Source organism: Populus trichocarpa, chromosome 17, assembly GCF_000002775.5.
Source record: "Populus trichocarpa isolate Nisqually-1 chromosome 17, P.trichocarpa_v4.1, whole genome shotgun sequence".
Lineage (NCBI taxonomy): Eukaryota > Viridiplantae > Streptophyta > Magnoliopsida > Malpighiales > Salicaceae > Populus > Populus trichocarpa.
The window spans coordinates 2,840,511-2,859,418 of record NC_037301.2 but is presented as its reverse complement, the minus strand read 5'-3'; the positions used below and the strand labels follow the sequence as shown (position 1 = coordinate 2,859,418).

The 18,908-nt window shown below is 52.2% G+C and overlaps 38 non-coding genes across 38 annotated transcripts; all 38 read left to right on the top strand.

Moving 5' to 3' along the window:
* Window positions 1–167: 167 nt before the first annotated feature.
* Window positions 168–286, top strand: LOC127904665 (5S ribosomal RNA). Its single transcript, XR_008057961.1, has one exon. It is a non-coding gene; the product is annotated as a 5S ribosomal RNA (ribosomal RNA).
* A 381-nt stretch (window positions 287–667) lies between these two features.
* Window positions 668–786, top strand: LOC127904664 (5S ribosomal RNA). The gene has a single exon (XR_008057960.1). It is a non-coding gene; the product is annotated as a 5S ribosomal RNA (ribosomal RNA).
* Window positions 787–1,167: 381 nt separating this feature from the next.
* Window positions 1,168–1,286, top strand: LOC127904663 (5S ribosomal RNA). The gene has a single exon (XR_008057959.1). It is a non-coding gene; the product is annotated as a 5S ribosomal RNA (ribosomal RNA).
* Window positions 1,287–1,667: 381 nt separating this feature from the next.
* LOC127904661 (5S ribosomal RNA) lies at window positions 1,668–1,786 on the top strand. Its single transcript, XR_008057957.1, has one exon. It is a non-coding gene; the product is annotated as a 5S ribosomal RNA (ribosomal RNA).
* A 381-nt stretch (window positions 1,787–2,167) lies between these two features.
* On the top strand, window positions 2,168–2,286 carry LOC127904660 (5S ribosomal RNA). Its single transcript, XR_008057956.1, has one exon. It is a non-coding gene; the product is annotated as a 5S ribosomal RNA (ribosomal RNA).
* Window positions 2,287–2,668: 382 nt separating this feature from the next.
* LOC127904659 (5S ribosomal RNA) lies at window positions 2,669–2,787 on the top strand. Its single transcript, XR_008057955.1, has one exon. It is a non-coding gene; the product is annotated as a 5S ribosomal RNA (ribosomal RNA).
* Window positions 2,788–3,168: 381 nt separating this feature from the next.
* Window positions 3,169–3,287, top strand: LOC127904658 (5S ribosomal RNA). The gene has a single exon (XR_008057954.1). It is a non-coding gene; the product is annotated as a 5S ribosomal RNA (ribosomal RNA).
* A 381-nt stretch (window positions 3,288–3,668) lies between these two features.
* Window positions 3,669–3,787, top strand: LOC127904657 (5S ribosomal RNA). The gene has a single exon (XR_008057953.1). It is a non-coding gene; the product is annotated as a 5S ribosomal RNA (ribosomal RNA).
* Window positions 3,788–4,168: 381 nt separating this feature from the next.
* LOC127904656 (5S ribosomal RNA) lies at window positions 4,169–4,287 on the top strand. Its single transcript, XR_008057952.1, has one exon. It is a non-coding gene; the product is annotated as a 5S ribosomal RNA (ribosomal RNA).
* Window positions 4,288–4,668: 381 nt separating this feature from the next.
* Window positions 4,669–4,787, top strand: LOC127904655 (5S ribosomal RNA). The gene has a single exon (XR_008057951.1). It is a non-coding gene; the product is annotated as a 5S ribosomal RNA (ribosomal RNA).
* Window positions 4,788–5,168: 381 nt separating this feature from the next.
* On the top strand, window positions 5,169–5,287 carry LOC127904654 (5S ribosomal RNA). The gene has a single exon (XR_008057950.1). It is a non-coding gene; the product is annotated as a 5S ribosomal RNA (ribosomal RNA).
* A 381-nt stretch (window positions 5,288–5,668) lies between these two features.
* LOC127904653 (5S ribosomal RNA) lies at window positions 5,669–5,787 on the top strand. Its single transcript, XR_008057949.1, has one exon. It is a non-coding gene; the product is annotated as a 5S ribosomal RNA (ribosomal RNA).
* Window positions 5,788–6,168: 381 nt separating this feature from the next.
* On the top strand, window positions 6,169–6,287 carry LOC127904652 (5S ribosomal RNA). Its single transcript, XR_008057948.1, has one exon. It is a non-coding gene; the product is annotated as a 5S ribosomal RNA (ribosomal RNA).
* A 381-nt stretch (window positions 6,288–6,668) lies between these two features.
* LOC127904650 (5S ribosomal RNA) lies at window positions 6,669–6,787 on the top strand. Its single transcript, XR_008057946.1, has one exon. It is a non-coding gene; the product is annotated as a 5S ribosomal RNA (ribosomal RNA).
* A 380-nt stretch (window positions 6,788–7,167) lies between these two features.
* Window positions 7,168–7,286, top strand: LOC127904649 (5S ribosomal RNA). The gene has a single exon (XR_008057945.1). It is a non-coding gene; the product is annotated as a 5S ribosomal RNA (ribosomal RNA).
* A 381-nt stretch (window positions 7,287–7,667) lies between these two features.
* LOC127904648 (5S ribosomal RNA) lies at window positions 7,668–7,786 on the top strand. The gene has a single exon (XR_008057944.1). It is a non-coding gene; the product is annotated as a 5S ribosomal RNA (ribosomal RNA).
* Window positions 7,787–8,167: 381 nt separating this feature from the next.
* Window positions 8,168–8,286, top strand: LOC127904647 (5S ribosomal RNA). Its single transcript, XR_008057943.1, has one exon. It is a non-coding gene; the product is annotated as a 5S ribosomal RNA (ribosomal RNA).
* Window positions 8,287–8,667: 381 nt separating this feature from the next.
* LOC127904646 (5S ribosomal RNA) lies at window positions 8,668–8,786 on the top strand. Its single transcript, XR_008057942.1, has one exon. It is a non-coding gene; the product is annotated as a 5S ribosomal RNA (ribosomal RNA).
* Window positions 8,787–9,167: 381 nt separating this feature from the next.
* LOC127904645 (5S ribosomal RNA) lies at window positions 9,168–9,286 on the top strand. Its single transcript, XR_008057941.1, has one exon. It is a non-coding gene; the product is annotated as a 5S ribosomal RNA (ribosomal RNA).
* Window positions 9,287–9,667: 381 nt separating this feature from the next.
* LOC127904642 (5S ribosomal RNA) lies at window positions 9,668–9,786 on the top strand. The gene has a single exon (XR_008057938.1). It is a non-coding gene; the product is annotated as a 5S ribosomal RNA (ribosomal RNA).
* A 381-nt stretch (window positions 9,787–10,167) lies between these two features.
* On the top strand, window positions 10,168–10,286 carry LOC127904639 (5S ribosomal RNA). Its single transcript, XR_008057937.1, has one exon. It is a non-coding gene; the product is annotated as a 5S ribosomal RNA (ribosomal RNA).
* A 381-nt stretch (window positions 10,287–10,667) lies between these two features.
* On the top strand, window positions 10,668–10,786 carry LOC127904636 (5S ribosomal RNA). The gene has a single exon (XR_008057936.1). It is a non-coding gene; the product is annotated as a 5S ribosomal RNA (ribosomal RNA).
* Window positions 10,787–11,167: 381 nt separating this feature from the next.
* Window positions 11,168–11,286, top strand: LOC127904634 (5S ribosomal RNA). Its single transcript, XR_008057934.1, has one exon. It is a non-coding gene; the product is annotated as a 5S ribosomal RNA (ribosomal RNA).
* Window positions 11,287–11,667: 381 nt separating this feature from the next.
* Window positions 11,668–11,786, top strand: LOC127904629 (5S ribosomal RNA). The gene has a single exon (XR_008057929.1). It is a non-coding gene; the product is annotated as a 5S ribosomal RNA (ribosomal RNA).
* Window positions 11,787–12,167: 381 nt separating this feature from the next.
* On the top strand, window positions 12,168–12,286 carry LOC127904620 (5S ribosomal RNA). The gene has a single exon (XR_008057920.1). It is a non-coding gene; the product is annotated as a 5S ribosomal RNA (ribosomal RNA).
* A 381-nt stretch (window positions 12,287–12,667) lies between these two features.
* LOC127904612 (5S ribosomal RNA) lies at window positions 12,668–12,786 on the top strand. The gene has a single exon (XR_008057912.1). It is a non-coding gene; the product is annotated as a 5S ribosomal RNA (ribosomal RNA).
* A 381-nt stretch (window positions 12,787–13,167) lies between these two features.
* Window positions 13,168–13,286, top strand: LOC127904601 (5S ribosomal RNA). Its single transcript, XR_008057901.1, has one exon. It is a non-coding gene; the product is annotated as a 5S ribosomal RNA (ribosomal RNA).
* A 380-nt stretch (window positions 13,287–13,666) lies between these two features.
* LOC127904590 (5S ribosomal RNA) lies at window positions 13,667–13,785 on the top strand. Its single transcript, XR_008057890.1, has one exon. It is a non-coding gene; the product is annotated as a 5S ribosomal RNA (ribosomal RNA).
* A 381-nt stretch (window positions 13,786–14,166) lies between these two features.
* On the top strand, window positions 14,167–14,285 carry LOC127904579 (5S ribosomal RNA). The gene has a single exon (XR_008057879.1). It is a non-coding gene; the product is annotated as a 5S ribosomal RNA (ribosomal RNA).
* Window positions 14,286–14,666: 381 nt separating this feature from the next.
* On the top strand, window positions 14,667–14,785 carry LOC127904567 (5S ribosomal RNA). Its single transcript, XR_008057867.1, has one exon. It is a non-coding gene; the product is annotated as a 5S ribosomal RNA (ribosomal RNA).
* A 380-nt stretch (window positions 14,786–15,165) lies between these two features.
* On the top strand, window positions 15,166–15,284 carry LOC127904563 (5S ribosomal RNA). Its single transcript, XR_008057863.1, has one exon. It is a non-coding gene; the product is annotated as a 5S ribosomal RNA (ribosomal RNA).
* A 381-nt stretch (window positions 15,285–15,665) lies between these two features.
* On the top strand, window positions 15,666–15,784 carry LOC127904557 (5S ribosomal RNA). The gene has a single exon (XR_008057857.1). It is a non-coding gene; the product is annotated as a 5S ribosomal RNA (ribosomal RNA).
* A 380-nt stretch (window positions 15,785–16,164) lies between these two features.
* Window positions 16,165–16,283, top strand: LOC127904546 (5S ribosomal RNA). The gene has a single exon (XR_008057846.1). It is a non-coding gene; the product is annotated as a 5S ribosomal RNA (ribosomal RNA).
* A 381-nt stretch (window positions 16,284–16,664) lies between these two features.
* Window positions 16,665–16,783, top strand: LOC127904673 (5S ribosomal RNA). Its single transcript, XR_008057969.1, has one exon. It is a non-coding gene; the product is annotated as a 5S ribosomal RNA (ribosomal RNA).
* Window positions 16,784–17,164: 381 nt separating this feature from the next.
* Window positions 17,165–17,283, top strand: LOC127904662 (5S ribosomal RNA). The gene has a single exon (XR_008057958.1). It is a non-coding gene; the product is annotated as a 5S ribosomal RNA (ribosomal RNA).
* A 381-nt stretch (window positions 17,284–17,664) lies between these two features.
* On the top strand, window positions 17,665–17,783 carry LOC127904651 (5S ribosomal RNA). Its single transcript, XR_008057947.1, has one exon. It is a non-coding gene; the product is annotated as a 5S ribosomal RNA (ribosomal RNA).
* Window positions 17,784–18,164: 381 nt separating this feature from the next.
* On the top strand, window positions 18,165–18,283 carry LOC127904632 (5S ribosomal RNA). The gene has a single exon (XR_008057932.1). It is a non-coding gene; the product is annotated as a 5S ribosomal RNA (ribosomal RNA).
* Window positions 18,284–18,664: 381 nt separating this feature from the next.
* On the top strand, window positions 18,665–18,783 carry LOC127904540 (5S ribosomal RNA). Its single transcript, XR_008057840.1, has one exon. It is a non-coding gene; the product is annotated as a 5S ribosomal RNA (ribosomal RNA).
* Window positions 18,784–18,908: the final 125 nt, after the last annotated feature.

Below are 18,908 nucleotides of genomic sequence, written 5' to 3'. Positions count from 1 at the left end.
GTAGAGTACCGCCGCAAGCAAAAAACTATTTTTTACAAACAAAATAAATAACAATCAAAGCGAATAAGAATCCGGTCGGATCGCAGGTTGCGGCCCTTTCGAGCCTCCCATCGCTCCTCGCGGGCGCCTTCGAAGCGCTTATAGCAATTGCGCGTGCATGGACTAACGGGTGCGATCATACCAGCACTAATGCACCGGATCCCATCAGAACTCCGCAGTTAAACGTGCTTGGGCGAGAGTAGTACTAGGATGGGTGACCTCCTGGGAAGTCCTCGTGTTGCACCCCTCATTTTGGCCAGCCTTCTTTTTCTCTCCCTCCTTTTTGCCTGCTTCTCCATCCGCCCAGCGTTCCCTCCCCCCCCCCTCCCCGCCATCGATAGGGTGGGGCTAGAGGCCGGAGGCTACTAGTCTTGTTCAGAATGTCGTTTCGCTTCAAGAAACGAAAGGTCGACACCTAATTCCACCAAGAATTTGGTTTTGAACAGTAACTGTACCGTACTGTAGAGTACCGCCGCAAGCAAAAAACTATTTTTTACAAACAAAATAAATAACAATCAAAGCGAATAAGAATCCGGTCGGATCGCAGGTTGCGGCCCTTTCGAGCCTCCCATCGCTCCTCGCGGGCGCCTTCGAAGCGCTTATAGCAATTGCGCGTGCATGGACTAACGGGTGCGATCATACCAGCACTAATGCACCGGATCCCATCAGAACTCCGCAGTTAAACGTGCTTGGGCGAGAGTAGTACTAGGATGGGTGACCTCCTGGGAAGTCCTCGTGTTGCACCCCTCATTTTGGCCAGCCTTCTTTTTCTCTCCCTCCTTTTTGCCTGCTTCTCCATCCGCCCAGCGTTCCCTCCCCCCCCCCTCCCCGCCATCGATAGGGTGGGGCTAGAGGCCGGAGGCTACTAGTCTTGTTCAGAATGTCGTTTCGCTTCAAGAAACGAAAGGTCGACACCTAATTCCACCAAGAATTTGGTTTTGAACAGTAACTGTACCGTACTGTAGAGTACCGCCGCAAGCAAAAAACTATTTTTTACAAACAAAATAAATAACAATCAAAGCGAATAAGAATCCGGTCGGATCGCAGGTTGCGGCCCTTTCGAGCCTCCCATCGCTCCTCGCGGGCGCCTTCGAAGCGCTTATAGCAATTGCGCGTGCATGGACTAACGGGTGCGATCATACCAGCACTAATGCACCGGATCCCATCAGAACTCCGCAGTTAAACGTGCTTGGGCGAGAGTAGTACTAGGATGGGTGACCTCCTGGGAAGTCCTCGTGTTGCACCCCTCATTTTGGCCAGCCTTCTTTTTCTCTCCCTCCTTTTTGCCTGCTTCTCCATCCGCCCAGCGTTCCCTCCCCCCCCCCTCCCCGCCATCGATAGGGTGGGGCTAGAGGCCGGAGGCTACTAGTCTTGTTCAGAATGTCGTTTCGCTTCAAGAAACGAAAGGTCGACACCTAATTCCACCAAGAATTTGGTTTTGAACAGTAACTGTACCGTACTGTAGAGTACCGCCGCAAGCAAAAAACTATTTTTTACAAACAAAATAAATAACAATCAAAGCGAATAAGAATCCGGTCGGATCGCAGGTTGCGGCCCTTTCGAGCCTCCCATCGCTCCTCGCGGGCGCCTTCGAAGCGCTTATAGCAATTGCGCGTGCATGGACTAACGGGTGCGATCATACCAGCACTAATGCACCGGATCCCATCAGAACTCCGCAGTTAAACGTGCTTGGGCGAGAGTAGTACTAGGATGGGTGACCTCCTGGGAAGTCCTCGTGTTGCACCCCTCATTTTGGCCAGCCTTCTTTTTCTCTCCCTCCTTTTTGCCTGCTTCTCCATCCGCCCAGCGTTCCCTCCCCCCCCCCTCCCCGCCATCGATAGGGTGGGGCTAGAGGCCGGAGGCTACTAGTCTTGTTCAGAATGTCGTTTCGCTTCAAGAAACGAAAGGTCGACACCTAATTCCACCAAGAATTTGGTTTTGAACAGTAACTGTACCGTACTGTAGAGTACCGCCGCAAGCAAAAAACTATTTTTTACAAACAAAATAAATAACAATCAAAGCGAATAAGAATCCGGTCGGATCGCAGGTTGCGGCCCTTTCGAGCCTCCCATCGCTCCTCGCGGGCGCCTTCGAAGCGCTTATAGCAATTGCGCGTGCATGGACTAACGGGTGCGATCATACCAGCACTAATGCACCGGATCCCATCAGAACTCCGCAGTTAAACGTGCTTGGGCGAGAGTAGTACTAGGATGGGTGACCTCCTGGGAAGTCCTCGTGTTGCACCCCTCATTTTGGCCAGCCTTCTTTTTCTCTCCCTCCTTTTTGCCTGCTTCTCCATCCGCCCAGCGTTCCCTTCCCCCCCCCCTCCCCGCCATCGATAGGGTGGGGCTAGAGGCCGGAGGCTACTAGTCTTGTTCAGAATGTCGTTTCGCTTCAAGAAACGAAAGGTCGACACCTAATTCCACCAAGAATTTGGTTTTGAACAGTAACTGTACCGTACTGTAGAGTACCGCCGCAAGCAAAAAACTATTTTTTACAAACAAAATAAATAACAATCAAAGCGAATAAGAATCCGGTCGGATCGCAGGTTGCGGCCCTTTCGAGCCTCCCATCGCTCCTCGCGGGCGCCTTCGAAGCGCTTATAGCAATTGCGCGTGCATGGACTAACGGGTGCGATCATACCAGCACTAATGCACCGGATCCCATCAGAACTCCGCAGTTAAACGTGCTTGGGCGAGAGTAGTACTAGGATGGGTGACCTCCTGGGAAGTCCTCGTGTTGCACCCCTCATTTTGGCCAGCCTTCTTTTTCTCTCCCTCCTTTTTGCCTGCTTCTCCATCCGCCCAGCGTTCCCTCCCCCCCCCCTCCCCGCCATCGATAGGGTGGGGCTAGAGGCCGGAGGCTACTAGTCTTGTTCAGAATGTCGTTTCGCTTCAAGAAACGAAAGGTCGACACCTAATTCCACCAAGAATTTGGTTTTGAACAGTAACTGTACCGTACTGTAGAGTACCGCCGCAAGCAAAAAACTATTTTTTACAAACAAAATAAATAACAATCAAAGCGAATAAGAATCCGGTCGGATCGCAGGTTGCGGCCCTTTCGAGCCTCCCATCGCTCCTCGCGGGCGCCTTCGAAGCGCTTATAGCAATTGCGCGTGCATGGACTAACGGGTGCGATCATACCAGCACTAATGCACCGGATCCCATCAGAACTCCGCAGTTAAACGTGCTTGGGCGAGAGTAGTACTAGGATGGGTGACCTCCTGGGAAGTCCTCGTGTTGCACCCCTCATTTTGGCCAGCCTTCTTTTTCTCTCCCTCCTTTTTGCCTGCTTCTCCATCCGCCCAGCGTTCCCTCCCCCCCCCCTCCCCGCCATCGATAGGGTGGGGCTAGAGGCCGGAGGCTACTAGTCTTGTTCAGAATGTCGTTTCGCTTCAAGAAACGAAAGGTCGACACCTAATTCCACCAAGAATTTGGTTTTGAACAGTAACTGTACCGTACTGTAGAGTACCGCCGCAAGCAAAAAACTATTTTTTACAAACAAAATAAATAACAATCAAAGCGAATAAGAATCCGGTCGGATCGCAGGTTGCGGCCCTTTCGAGCCTCCCATCGCTCCTCGCGGGCGCCTTCGAAGCGCTTATAGCAATTGCGCGTGCATGGACTAACGGGTGCGATCATACCAGCACTAATGCACCGGATCCCATCAGAACTCCGCAGTTAAACGTGCTTGGGCGAGAGTAGTACTAGGATGGGTGACCTCCTGGGAAGTCCTCGTGTTGCACCCCTCATTTTGGCCAGCCTTCTTTTTCTCTCCCTCCTTTTTGCCTGCTTCTCCATCCGCCCAGCGTTCCCTCCCCCCCCCCTCCCCGCCATCGATAGGGTGGGGCTAGAGGCCGGAGGCTACTAGTCTTGTTCAGAATGTCGTTTCGCTTCAAGAAACGAAAGGTCGACACCTAATTCCACCAAGAATTTGGTTTTGAACAGTAACTGTACCGTACTGTAGAGTACCGCCGCAAGCAAAAAACTATTTTTTACAAACAAAATAAATAACAATCAAAGCGAATAAGAATCCGGTCGGATCGCAGGTTGCGGCCCTTTCGAGCCTCCCATCGCTCCTCGCGGGCGCCTTCGAAGCGCTTATAGCAATTGCGCGTGCATGGACTAACGGGTGCGATCATACCAGCACTAATGCACCGGATCCCATCAGAACTCCGCAGTTAAACGTGCTTGGGCGAGAGTAGTACTAGGATGGGTGACCTCCTGGGAAGTCCTCGTGTTGCACCCCTCATTTTGGCCAGCCTTCTTTTTCTCTCCCTCCTTTTTGCCTGCTTCTCCATCCGCCCAGCGTTCCCTCCCCCCCCCCTCCCCGCCATCGATAGGGTGGGGCTAGAGGCCGGAGGCTACTAGTCTTGTTCAGAATGTCGTTTCGCTTCAAGAAACGAAAGGTCGACACCTAATTCCACCAAGAATTTGGTTTTGAACAGTAACTGTACCGTACTGTAGAGTACCGCCGCAAGCAAAAAACTATTTTTTACAAACAAAATAAATAACAATCAAAGCGAATAAGAATCCGGTCGGATCGCAGGTTGCGGCCCTTTCGAGCCTCCCATCGCTCCTCGCGGGCGCCTTCGAAGCGCTTATAGCAATTGCGCGTGCATGGACTAACGGGTGCGATCATACCAGCACTAATGCACCGGATCCCATCAGAACTCCGCAGTTAAACGTGCTTGGGCGAGAGTAGTACTAGGATGGGTGACCTCCTGGGAAGTCCTCGTGTTGCACCCCTCATTTTGGCCAGCCTTCTTTTTCTCTCCCTCCTTTTTGCCTGCTTCTCCATCCGCCCAGCGTTCCCTCCCCCCCCCCTCCCCGCCATCGATAGGGTGGGGCTAGAGGCCGGAGGCTACTAGTCTTGTTCAGAATGTCGTTTCGCTTCAAGAAACGAAAGGTCGACACCTAATTCCACCAAGAATTTGGTTTTGAACAGTAACTGTACCGTACTGTAGAGTACCGCCGCAAGCAAAAAACTATTTTTTACAAACAAAATAAATAACAATCAAAGCGAATAAGAATCCGGTCGGATCGCAGGTTGCGGCCCTTTCGAGCCTCCCATCGCTCCTCGCGGGCGCCTTCGAAGCGCTTATAGCAATTGCGCGTGCATGGACTAACGGGTGCGATCATACCAGCACTAATGCACCGGATCCCATCAGAACTCCGCAGTTAAACGTGCTTGGGCGAGAGTAGTACTAGGATGGGTGACCTCCTGGGAAGTCCTCGTGTTGCACCCCTCATTTTGGCCAGCCTTCTTTTTCTCTCCCTCCTTTTTGCCTGCTTCTCCATCCGCCCAGCGTTCCCTCCCCCCCCCCTCCCCGCCATCGATAGGGTGGGGCTAGAGGCCGGAGGCTACTAGTCTTGTTCAGAATGTCGTTTCGCTTCAAGAAACGAAAGGTCGACACCTAATTCCACCAAGAATTTGGTTTTGAACAGTAACTGTACCGTACTGTAGAGTACCGCCGCAAGCAAAAAACTATTTTTTACAAACAAAATAAATAACAATCAAAGCGAATAAGAATCCGGTCGGATCGCAGGTTGCGGCCCTTTCGAGCCTCCCATCGCTCCTCGCGGGCGCCTTCGAAGCGCTTATAGCAATTGCGCGTGCATGGACTAACGGGTGCGATCATACCAGCACTAATGCACCGGATCCCATCAGAACTCCGCAGTTAAACGTGCTTGGGCGAGAGTAGTACTAGGATGGGTGACCTCCTGGGAAGTCCTCGTGTTGCACCCCTCATTTTGGCCAGCCTTCTTTTTCTCTCCCTCCTTTTTGCCTGCTTCTCCATCCGCCCAGCGTTCCCTCCCCCCCCCCTCCCCGCCATCGATAGGGTGGGGCTAGAGGCCGGAGGCTACTAGTCTTGTTCAGAATGTCGTTTCGCTTCAAGAAACGAAAGGTCGACACCTAATTCCACCAAGAATTTGGTTTTGAACAGTAACTGTACCGTACTGTAGAGTACCGCCGCAAGCAAAAAACTATTTTTTACAAACAAAATAAATAACAATCAAAGCGAATAAGAATCCGGTCGGATCGCAGGTTGCGGCCCTTTCGAGCCTCCCATCGCTCCTCGCGGGCGCCTTCGAAGCGCTTATAGCAATTGCGCGTGCATGGACTAACGGGTGCGATCATACCAGCACTAATGCACCGGATCCCATCAGAACTCCGCAGTTAAACGTGCTTGGGCGAGAGTAGTACTAGGATGGGTGACCTCCTGGGAAGTCCTCGTGTTGCACCCCTCATTTTGGCCAGCCTTCTTTTTCTCTCCCTCCTTTTTGCCTGCTTCTCCATCCGCCCAGCGTTCCCTCCCCCCCCCCTCCCCGCCATCGATAGGGTGGGGCTAGAGGCCGGAGGCTACTAGTCTTGTTCAGAATGTCGTTTCGCTTCAAGAAACGAAAGGTCGACACCTAATTCCACCAAGAATTTGGTTTTGAACAGTAACTGTACCGTACTGTAGAGTACCGCCGCAAGCAAAAAACTATTTTTTACAAACAAAATAAATAACAATCAAAGCGAATAAGAATCCGGTCGGATCGCAGGTTGCGGCCCTTTCGAGCCTCCCATCGCTCCTCGCGGGCGCCTTCGAAGCGCTTATAGCAATTGCGCGTGCATGGACTAACGGGTGCGATCATACCAGCACTAATGCACCGGATCCCATCAGAACTCCGCAGTTAAACGTGCTTGGGCGAGAGTAGTACTAGGATGGGTGACCTCCTGGGAAGTCCTCGTGTTGCACCCCTCATTTTGGCCAGCCTTCTTTTTCTCTCCCTCCTTTTTGCCTGCTTCTCCATCCGCCCAGCGTTCCCTCCCCCCCCCTCCCCGCCATCGATAGGGTGGGGCTAGAGGCCGGAGGCTACTAGTCTTGTTCAGAATGTCGTTTCGCTTCAAGAAACGAAAGGTCGACACCTAATTCCACCAAGAATTTGGTTTTGAACAGTAACTGTACCGTACTGTAGAGTACCGCCGCAAGCAAAAAACTATTTTTTACAAACAAAATAAATAACAATCAAAGCGAATAAGAATCCGGTCGGATCGCAGGTTGCGGCCCTTTCGAGCCTCCCATCGCTCCTCGCGGGCGCCTTCGAAGCGCTTATAGCAATTGCGCGTGCATGGACTAACGGGTGCGATCATACCAGCACTAATGCACCGGATCCCATCAGAACTCCGCAGTTAAACGTGCTTGGGCGAGAGTAGTACTAGGATGGGTGACCTCCTGGGAAGTCCTCGTGTTGCACCCCTCATTTTGGCCAGCCTTCTTTTTCTCTCCCTCCTTTTTGCCTGCTTCTCCATCCGCCCAGCGTTCCCTCCCCCCCCCCTCCCCGCCATCGATAGGGTGGGGCTAGAGGCCGGAGGCTACTAGTCTTGTTCAGAATGTCGTTTCGCTTCAAGAAACGAAAGGTCGACACCTAATTCCACCAAGAATTTGGTTTTGAACAGTAACTGTACCGTACTGTAGAGTACCGCCGCAAGCAAAAAACTATTTTTTACAAACAAAATAAATAACAATCAAAGCGAATAAGAATCCGGTCGGATCGCAGGTTGCGGCCCTTTCGAGCCTCCCATCGCTCCTCGCGGGCGCCTTCGAAGCGCTTATAGCAATTGCGCGTGCATGGACTAACGGGTGCGATCATACCAGCACTAATGCACCGGATCCCATCAGAACTCCGCAGTTAAACGTGCTTGGGCGAGAGTAGTACTAGGATGGGTGACCTCCTGGGAAGTCCTCGTGTTGCACCCCTCATTTTGGCCAGCCTTCTTTTTCTCTCCCTCCTTTTTGCCTGCTTCTCCATCCGCCCAGCGTTCCCTCCCCCCCCCCTCCCCGCCATCGATAGGGTGGGGCTAGAGGCCGGAGGCTACTAGTCTTGTTCAGAATGTCGTTTCGCTTCAAGAAACGAAAGGTCGACACCTAATTCCACCAAGAATTTGGTTTTGAACAGTAACTGTACCGTACTGTAGAGTACCGCCGCAAGCAAAAAACTATTTTTTACAAACAAAATAAATAACAATCAAAGCGAATAAGAATCCGGTCGGATCGCAGGTTGCGGCCCTTTCGAGCCTCCCATCGCTCCTCGCGGGCGCCTTCGAAGCGCTTATAGCAATTGCGCGTGCATGGACTAACGGGTGCGATCATACCAGCACTAATGCACCGGATCCCATCAGAACTCCGCAGTTAAACGTGCTTGGGCGAGAGTAGTACTAGGATGGGTGACCTCCTGGGAAGTCCTCGTGTTGCACCCCTCATTTTGGCCAGCCTTCTTTTTCTCTCCCTCCTTTTTGCCTGCTTCTCCATCCGCCCAGCGTTCCCTCCCCCCCCCCTCCCCGCCATCGATAGGGTGGGGCTAGAGGCCGGAGGCTACTAGTCTTGTTCAGAATGTCGTTTCGCTTCAAGAAACGAAAGGTCGACACCTAATTCCACCAAGAATTTGGTTTTGAACAGTAACTGTACCGTACTGTAGAGTACCGCCGCAAGCAAAAAACTATTTTTTACAAACAAAATAAATAACAATCAAAGCGAATAAGAATCCGGTCGGATCGCAGGTTGCGGCCCTTTCGAGCCTCCCATCGCTCCTCGCGGGCGCCTTCGAAGCGCTTATAGCAATTGCGCGTGCATGGACTAACGGGTGCGATCATACCAGCACTAATGCACCGGATCCCATCAGAACTCCGCAGTTAAACGTGCTTGGGCGAGAGTAGTACTAGGATGGGTGACCTCCTGGGAAGTCCTCGTGTTGCACCCCTCATTTTGGCCAGCCTTCTTTTTCTCTCCCTCCTTTTTGCCTGCTTCTCCATCCGCCCAGCGTTCCCTCCCCCCCCCCTCCCCGCCATCGATAGGGTGGGGCTAGAGGCCGGAGGCTACTAGTCTTGTTCAGAATGTCGTTTCGCTTCAAGAAACGAAAGGTCGACACCTAATTCCACCAAGAATTTGGTTTTGAACAGTAACTGTACCGTACTGTAGAGTACCGCCGCAAGCAAAAAACTATTTTTTACAAACAAAATAAATAACAATCAAAGCGAATAAGAATCCGGTCGGATCGCAGGTTGCGGCCCTTTCGAGCCTCCCATCGCTCCTCGCGGGCGCCTTCGAAGCGCTTATAGCAATTGCGCGTGCATGGACTAACGGGTGCGATCATACCAGCACTAATGCACCGGATCCCATCAGAACTCCGCAGTTAAACGTGCTTGGGCGAGAGTAGTACTAGGATGGGTGACCTCCTGGGAAGTCCTCGTGTTGCACCCCTCATTTTGGCCAGCCTTCTTTTTCTCTCCCTCCTTTTTGCCTGCTTCTCCATCCGCCCAGCGTTCCCTCCCCCCCCCCTCCCCGCCATCGATAGGGTGGGGCTAGAGGCCGGAGGCTACTAGTCTTGTTCAGAATGTCGTTTCGCTTCAAGAAACGAAAGGTCGACACCTAATTCCACCAAGAATTTGGTTTTGAACAGTAACTGTACCGTACTGTAGAGTACCGCCGCAAGCAAAAAACTATTTTTTACAAACAAAATAAATAACAATCAAAGCGAATAAGAATCCGGTCGGATCGCAGGTTGCGGCCCTTTCGAGCCTCCCATCGCTCCTCGCGGGCGCCTTCGAAGCGCTTATAGCAATTGCGCGTGCATGGACTAACGGGTGCGATCATACCAGCACTAATGCACCGGATCCCATCAGAACTCCGCAGTTAAACGTGCTTGGGCGAGAGTAGTACTAGGATGGGTGACCTCCTGGGAAGTCCTCGTGTTGCACCCCTCATTTTGGCCAGCCTTCTTTTTCTCTCCCTCCTTTTTGCCTGCTTCTCCATCCGCCCAGCGTTCCCTCCCCCCCCCCTCCCCGCCATCGATAGGGTGGGGCTAGAGGCCGGAGGCTACTAGTCTTGTTCAGAATGTCGTTTCGCTTCAAGAAACGAAAGGTCGACACCTAATTCCACCAAGAATTTGGTTTTGAACAGTAACTGTACCGTACTGTAGAGTACCGCCGCAAGCAAAAAACTATTTTTTACAAACAAAATAAATAACAATCAAAGCGAATAAGAATCCGGTCGGATCGCAGGTTGCGGCCCTTTCGAGCCTCCCATCGCTCCTCGCGGGCGCCTTCGAAGCGCTTATAGCAATTGCGCGTGCATGGACTAACGGGTGCGATCATACCAGCACTAATGCACCGGATCCCATCAGAACTCCGCAGTTAAACGTGCTTGGGCGAGAGTAGTACTAGGATGGGTGACCTCCTGGGAAGTCCTCGTGTTGCACCCCTCATTTTGGCCAGCCTTCTTTTTCTCTCCCTCCTTTTTGCCTGCTTCTCCATCCGCCCAGCGTTCCCTCCCCCCCCCCTCCCCGCCATCGATAGGGTGGGGCTAGAGGCCGGAGGCTACTAGTCTTGTTCAGAATGTCGTTTCGCTTCAAGAAACGAAAGGTCGACACCTAATTCCACCAAGAATTTGGTTTTGAACAGTAACTGTACCGTACTGTAGAGTACCGCCGCAAGCAAAAAACTATTTTTTACAAACAAAATAAATAACAATCAAAGCGAATAAGAATCCGGTCGGATCGCAGGTTGCGGCCCTTTCGAGCCTCCCATCGCTCCTCGCGGGCGCCTTCGAAGCGCTTATAGCAATTGCGCGTGCATGGACTAACGGGTGCGATCATACCAGCACTAATGCACCGGATCCCATCAGAACTCCGCAGTTAAACGTGCTTGGGCGAGAGTAGTACTAGGATGGGTGACCTCCTGGGAAGTCCTCGTGTTGCACCCCTCATTTTGGCCAGCCTTCTTTTTCTCTCCCTCCTTTTTGCCTGCTTCTCCATCCGCCCAGCGTTCCCTCCCCCCCCCCTCCCCGCCATCGATAGGGTGGGGCTAGAGGCCGGAGGCTACTAGTCTTGTTCAGAATGTCGTTTCGCTTCAAGAAACGAAAGGTCGACACCTAATTCCACCAAGAATTTGGTTTTGAACAGTAACTGTACCGTACTGTAGAGTACCGCCGCAAGCAAAAAACTATTTTTTACAAACAAAATAAATAACAATCAAAGCGAATAAGAATCCGGTCGGATCGCAGGTTGCGGCCCTTTCGAGCCTCCCATCGCTCCTCGCGGGCGCCTTCGAAGCGCTTATAGCAATTGCGCGTGCATGGACTAACGGGTGCGATCATACCAGCACTAATGCACCGGATCCCATCAGAACTCCGCAGTTAAACGTGCTTGGGCGAGAGTAGTACTAGGATGGGTGACCTCCTGGGAAGTCCTCGTGTTGCACCCCTCATTTTGGCCAGCCTTCTTTTTCTCTCCCTCCTTTTTGCCTGCTTCTCCATCCGCCCAGCGTTCCCTCCCCCCCCCCTCCCCGCCATCGATAGGGTGGGGCTAGAGGCCGGAGGCTACTAGTCTTGTTCAGAATGTCGTTTCGCTTCAAGAAACGAAAGGTCGACACCTAATTCCACCAAGAATTTGGTTTTGAACAGTAACTGTACCGTACTGTAGAGTACCGCCGCAAGCAAAAAACTATTTTTTACAAACAAAATAAATAACAATCAAAGCGAATAAGAATCCGGTCGGATCGCAGGTTGCGGCCCTTTCGAGCCTCCCATCGCTCCTCGCGGGCGCCTTCGAAGCGCTTATAGCAATTGCGCGTGCATGGACTAACGGGTGCGATCATACCAGCACTAATGCACCGGATCCCATCAGAACTCCGCAGTTAAACGTGCTTGGGCGAGAGTAGTACTAGGATGGGTGACCTCCTGGGAAGTCCTCGTGTTGCACCCCTCATTTTGGCCAGCCTTCTTTTTCTCTCCCTCCTTTTTGCCTGCTTCTCCATCCGCCCAGCGTTCCCTCCCCCCCCCCTCCCCGCCATCGATAGGGTGGGGCTAGAGGCCGGAGGCTACTAGTCTTGTTCAGAATGTCGTTTCGCTTCAAGAAACGAAAGGTCGACACCTAATTCCACCAAGAATTTGGTTTTGAACAGTAACTGTACCGTACTGTAGAGTACCGCCGCAAGCAAAAAACTATTTTTTACAAACAAAATAAATAACAATCAAAGCGAATAAGAATCCGGTCGGATCGCAGGTTGCGGCCCTTTCGAGCCTCCCATCGCTCCTCGCGGGCGCCTTCGAAGCGCTTATAGCAATTGCGCGTGCATGGACTAACGGGTGCGATCATACCAGCACTAATGCACCGGATCCCATCAGAACTCCGCAGTTAAACGTGCTTGGGCGAGAGTAGTACTAGGATGGGTGACCTCCTGGGAAGTCCTCGTGTTGCACCCCTCATTTTGGCCAGCCTTCTTTTTCTCTCCCTCCTTTTTGCCTGCTTCTCCATCCGCCCAGCGTTCCCTCCCCCCCCCCTCCCCGCCATCGATAGGGTGGGGCTAGAGGCCGGAGGCTACTAGTCTTGTTCAGAATGTCGTTTCGCTTCAAGAAACGAAAGGTCGACACCTAATTCCACCAAGAATTTGGTTTTGAACAGTAACTGTACCGTACTGTAGAGTACCGCCGCAAGCAAAAAACTATTTTTTACAAACAAAATAAATAACAATCAAAGCGAATAAGAATCCGGTCGGATCGCAGGTTGCGGCCCTTTCGAGCCTCCCATCGCTCCTCGCGGGCGCCTTCGAAGCGCTTATAGCAATTGCGCGTGCATGGACTAACGGGTGCGATCATACCAGCACTAATGCACCGGATCCCATCAGAACTCCGCAGTTAAACGTGCTTGGGCGAGAGTAGTACTAGGATGGGTGACCTCCTGGGAAGTCCTCGTGTTGCACCCCTCATTTTGGCCAGCCTTCTTTTTCTCTCCCTCCTTTTTGCCTGCTTCTCCATCCGCCCAGCGTTCCCTCCCCCCCCCCTCCCCGCCATCGATAGGGTGGGGCTAGAGGCCGGAGGCTACTAGTCTTGTTCAGAATGTCGTTTCGCTTCAAGAAACGAAAGGTCGACACCTAATTCCACCAAGAATTTGGTTTTGAACAGTAACTGTACCGTACTGTAGAGTACCGCCGCAAGCAAAAAACTATTTTTTACAAACAAAATAAATAACAATCAAAGCGAATAAGAATCCGGTCGGATCGCAGGTTGCGGCCCTTTCGAGCCTCCCATCGCTCCTCGCGGGCGCCTTCGAAGCGCTTATAGCAATTGCGCGTGCATGGACTAACGGGTGCGATCATACCAGCACTAATGCACCGGATCCCATCAGAACTCCGCAGTTAAACGTGCTTGGGCGAGAGTAGTACTAGGATGGGTGACCTCCTGGGAAGTCCTCGTGTTGCACCCCTCATTTTGGCCAGCCTTCTTTTTCTCTCCCTCCTTTTTGCCTGCTTCTCCATCCGCCCAGCGTTCCCTCCCCCCCCCTCCCCGCCATCGATAGGGTGGGGCTAGAGGCCGGAGGCTACTAGTCTTGTTCAGAATGTCGTTTCGCTTCAAGAAACGAAAGGTCGACACCTAATTCCACCAAGAATTTGGTTTTGAACAGTAACTGTACCGTACTGTAGAGTACCGCCGCAAGCAAAAAACTATTTTTTACAAACAAAATAAATAACAATCAAAGCGAATAAGAATCCGGTCGGATCGCAGGTTGCGGCCCTTTCGAGCCTCCCATCGCTCCTCGCGGGCGCCTTCGAAGCGCTTATAGCAATTGCGCGTGCATGGACTAACGGGTGCGATCATACCAGCACTAATGCACCGGATCCCATCAGAACTCCGCAGTTAAACGTGCTTGGGCGAGAGTAGTACTAGGATGGGTGACCTCCTGGGAAGTCCTCGTGTTGCACCCCTCATTTTGGCCAGCCTTCTTTTTCTCTCCCTCCTTTTTGCCTGCTTCTCCATCCGCCCAGCGTTCCCTCCCCCCCCCCTCCCCGCCATCGATAGGGTGGGGCTAGAGGCCGGAGGCTACTAGTCTTGTTCAGAATGTCGTTTCGCTTCAAGAAACGAAAGGTCGACACCTAATTCCACCAAGAATTTGGTTTTGAACAGTAACTGTACCGTACTGTAGAGTACCGCCGCAAGCAAAAAACTATTTTTTACAAACAAAATAAATAACAATCAAAGCGAATAAGAATCCGGTCGGATCGCAGGTTGCGGCCCTTTCGAGCCTCCCATCGCTCCTCGCGGGCGCCTTCGAAGCGCTTATAGCAATTGCGCGTGCATGGACTAACGGGTGCGATCATACCAGCACTAATGCACCGGATCCCATCAGAACTCCGCAGTTAAACGTGCTTGGGCGAGAGTAGTACTAGGATGGGTGACCTCCTGGGAAGTCCTCGTGTTGCACCCCTCATTTTGGCCAGCCTTCTTTTTCTCTCCCTCCTTTTTGCCTGCTTCTCCATCCGCCCAGCGTTCCCTCCCCCCCCCCTCCCCGCCATCGATAGGGTGGGGCTAGAGGCCGGAGGCTACTAGTCTTGTTCAGAATGTCGTTTCGCTTCAAGAAACGAAAGGTCGACACCTAATTCCACCAAGAATTTGGTTTTGAACAGTAACTGTACCGTACTGTAGAGTACCGCCGCAAGCAAAAAACTATTTTTTACAAACAAAATAAATAACAATCAAAGCGAATAAGAATCCGGTCGGATCGCAGGTTGCGGCCCTTTCGAGCCTCCCATCGCTCCTCGCGGGCGCCTTCGAAGCGCTTATAGCAATTGCGCGTGCATGGACTAACGGGTGCGATCATACCAGCACTAATGCACCGGATCCCATCAGAACTCCGCAGTTAAACGTGCTTGGGCGAGAGTAGTACTAGGATGGGTGACCTCCTGGGAAGTCCTCGTGTTGCACCCCTCATTTTGGCCAGCCTTCTTTTTCTCTCCCTCCTTTTTGCCTGCTTCTCCATCCGCCCAGCGTTCCCTCCCCCCCCCTCCCCGCCATCGATAGGGTGGGGCTAGAGGCCGGAGGCTACTAGTCTTGTTCAGAATGTCGTTTCGCTTCAAGAAACGAAAGGTCGACACCTAATTCCACCAAGAATTTGGTTTTGAACAGTAACTGTACCGTACTGTAGAGTACCGCCGCAAGCAAAAAACTATTTTTTACAAACAAAATAAATAACAATCAAAGCGAATAAGAATCCGGTCGGATCGCAGGTTGCGGCCCTTTCGAGCCTCCCATCGCTCCTCGCGGGCGCCTTCGAAGCGCTTATAGCAATTGCGCGTGCATGGACTAACGGGTGCGATCATACCAGCACTAATGCACCGGATCCCATCAGAACTCCGCAGTTAAACGTGCTTGGGCGAGAGTAGTACTAGGATGGGTGACCTCCTGGGAAGTCCTCGTGTTGCACCCCTCATTTTGGCCAGCCTTCTTTTTCTCTCCCTCCTTTTTGCCTGCTTCTCCATCCGCCCAGCGTTCCCTCCCCCCCCCCTCCCCGCCATCGATAGGGTGGGGCTAGAGGCCGGAGGCTACTAGTCTTGTTCAGAATGTCGTTTCGCTTCAAGAAACGAAAGGTCGACACCTAATTCCACCAAGAATTTGGTTTTGAACAGTAACTGTACCGTACTGTAGAGTACCGCCGCAAGCAAAAAACTATTTTTTACAAACAAAATAAATAACAATCAAAGCGAATAAGAATCCGGTCGGATCGCAGGTTGCGGCCCTTTCGAGCCTCCCATCGCTCCTCGCGGGCGCCTTCGAAGCGCTTATAGCAATTGCGCGTGCATGGACTAACGGGTGCGATCATACCAGCACTAATGCACCGGATCCCATCAGAACTCCGCAGTTAAACGTGCTTGGGCGAGAGTAGTACTAGGATGGGTGACCTCCTGGGAAGTCCTCGTGTTGCACCCCTCATTTTGGCCAGCCTTCTTTTTCTCTCCCTCCTTTTTGCCTGCTTCTCCATCCGCCCAGCGTTCCCTCCCCCCCCCTCCCCGCCATCGATAGGGTGGGGCTAGAGGCCGGAGGCTACTAGTCTTGTTCAGAATGTCGTTTCGCTTCAAGAAACGAAAGGTCGACACCTAATTCCACCAAGAATTTGGTTTTGAACAGTAACTGTACCGTACTGTAGAGTACCGCCGCAAGCAAAAAACTATTTTTTACAAACAAAATAAATAACAATCAAAGCGAATAAGAATCCGGTCGGATCGCAGGTTGCGGCCCTTTCGAGCCTCCCATCGCTCCTCGCGGGCGCCTTCGAAGCGCTTATAGCAATTGCGCGTGCATGGACTAACGGGTGCGATCATACCAGCACTAATGCACCGGATCCCATCAGAACTCCGCAGTTAAACGTGCTTGGGCGAGAGTAGTACTAGGATGGGTGACCTCCTGGGAAGTCCTCGTGTTGCACCCCTCATTTTGGCCAGCCTTCTTTTTCTCTCCCTCCTTTTTGCCTGCTTCTCCATCCGCCCAGCGTTCCCTCCCCCCCCCCTCCCCGCCATCGATAGGGTGGGGCTAGAGGCCGGAGGCTACTAGTCTTGTTCAGAATGTCGTTTCGCTTCAAGAAACGAAAGGTCGACACCTAATTCCACCAAGAATTTGGTTTTGAACAGTAACTGTACCGTACTGTAGAGTACCGCCGCAAGCAAAAAACTATTTTTTACAAACAAAATAAATAACAATCAAAGCGAATAAGAATCCGGTCGGATCGCAGGTTGCGGCCCTTTCGAGCCTCCCATCGCTCCTCGCGGGCGCCTTCGAAGCGCTTATAGCAATTGCGCGTGCATGGACTAACGGGTGCGATCATACCAGCACTAATGCACCGGATCCCATCAGAACTCCGCAGTTAAACGTGCTTGGGCGAGAGTAGTACTAGGATGGGTGACCTCCTGGGAAGTCCTCGTGTTGCACCCCTCATTTTGGCCAGCCTTCTTTTTCTCTCCCTCCTTTTTGCCTGCTTCTCCATCCGCCCAGCGTTCCCTCCCCCCCCCCTCCCCGCCATCGATAGGGTGGGGCTAGAGGCCGGAGGCTACTAGTCTTGTTCAGAATGTCGTTTCGCTTCAAGAAACGAAAGGTCGACACCTAATTCCACCAAGAATTTGGTTTTGAACAGTAACTGTACCGTACTGTAGAGTACCGCCGCAAGCAAAAAACTATTTTTTACAAACAAAATAAATAACAATCAAAGCGAATAAGAATCCGGTCGGATCGCAGGTTGCGGCCCTTTCGAGCCTCCCATCGCTCCTCGCGGGCGCCTTCGAAGCGCTTATAGCAATTGCGCGTGCATGGACTAACGGGTGCGATCATACCAGCACTAATGCACCGGATCCCATCAGAACTCCGCAGTTAAACGTGCTTGGGCGAGAGTAGTACTAGGATGGGTGACCTCCTGGGAAGTCCTCGTGTTGCACCCCTCATTTTGGCCAGCCTTCTTTTTCTCTCCCTCCTTTTTGCCTGCTTCTCCATCCGCCCAGCGTTCCCTCCCCCCCCCCTCCCCGCCATCGATAGGGTGGGGCTAGAGGCCGGAGGCTACTAGTCTTGTTCAGAATGTCGTTTCGCTTCAAGAAACGAAAGGTCGACACCTAATTCCACCAAGAATTTGGTTTTGAACAGTAACTGTACCGTACTGTAGAGTACCGCCGCAAGCAAAAAACTATTTTTTACAAACAAAATAAATAACAATCAAAGCGAATAAGAATCCGGTCGGATCGCAGGTTGCGGCCCTTTCGAGCCTCCCATCGCTCCTCGCGGGCGCCTTCGAAGCGCTTATAGCAATTGCGCGTGCATGGACTAACGGGTGCGATCATACCAGCACTAATGCACCGGATCCCATCAGAACTCCGCAGTTAAACGTGCTTGGGCGAGAGTAGTACTAGGATGGGTGACCTCCTGGGAAGTCCTCGTGTTGCACCCCTCATTTTGGCCAGCCTTCTTTTTCTCTCCCTCCTTTTTGCCTGCTTCTCCATCCGCCCAGCGTTCCCTCCCCCCCCCCTCCCCGCCATCGATAGGGTGGGGCTAGAGGCCGGAGGCTACTAGTCTTGTTCAGAATGTCGTTTCGCTTCAAGAAACGAAAGGTCGACACCTAATTCCACCAAGAATTTGGTTTTGAACAGTAACTGTACCGTACTGTAGAGTACCGCCGCAAGCAAAAAACTATTTTTTACAAACAAAATAAATAACAATCAAAGCGAATAAGAATCCGGTCGGATCGCAGGTTGCGGCCCTTTCGAGCCTCCCATCGCTCCTCGCGGGCGCCTTCGAAGCGCTTATAGCAATTGCGCGTGCATGGACTAACGGGTGCGATCATACCAGCACTAATGCACCGGATCCCATCAGAACTCCGCAGTTAAACGTGCTTGGGCGAGAGTAGTACTAGGATGGGTGACCTCCTGGGAAGTCCTCGTGTTGCACCCCTCATTTTGGCCAGCCTTCTTTTTCTCTCCCTCCTTTTTGCCTGCTTCTCCATCCGCCCAGCGTTCCCTCCCCCCCCCCTCCCCGCCATCGATAGGGTGGGGCTAGAGGCCGGAGGCTACTAGTCTTGTTCAGAATGTCGTTTCGCTTCAAGAAACGAAAGGTCGACACCTAATTCCACCAAGAATTTGGTTTTGAACAGTAACTGTACCGTACTGTAGAGTACCGCCGCAAGCAAAAAACTATTTTTTACAAACAAAATAAATAACAATCAAAGCGAATAAGAATCCGGTCGGATCGCAGGTTGCGGCCCTTTCGAGCCTCCCATCGCTCCTCGCGGGCGCCTTCGAAGCGCTTATAGCAATTGCGCGTGCATGGACTAACGGGTGCGATCATACCAGCACTAATGCACCGGATCCCATCAGAACTCCGCAGTTAAACGTGCTTGGGCGAGAGTAGTACTAGGATGGGTGACCTCCTGGGAAGTCCTCGTGTTGCACCCCTCATTTTGGCCAGCCTTCTTTTTCTCTCCCTCCTTTTTGCCTGCTTCTCCATCCGCCCAGCGTTCCCTCCCCCCCCCTCCCCGCCATCGATAGGGTGGGGCTAGAGGCCGGAGGCTACTAGTCTT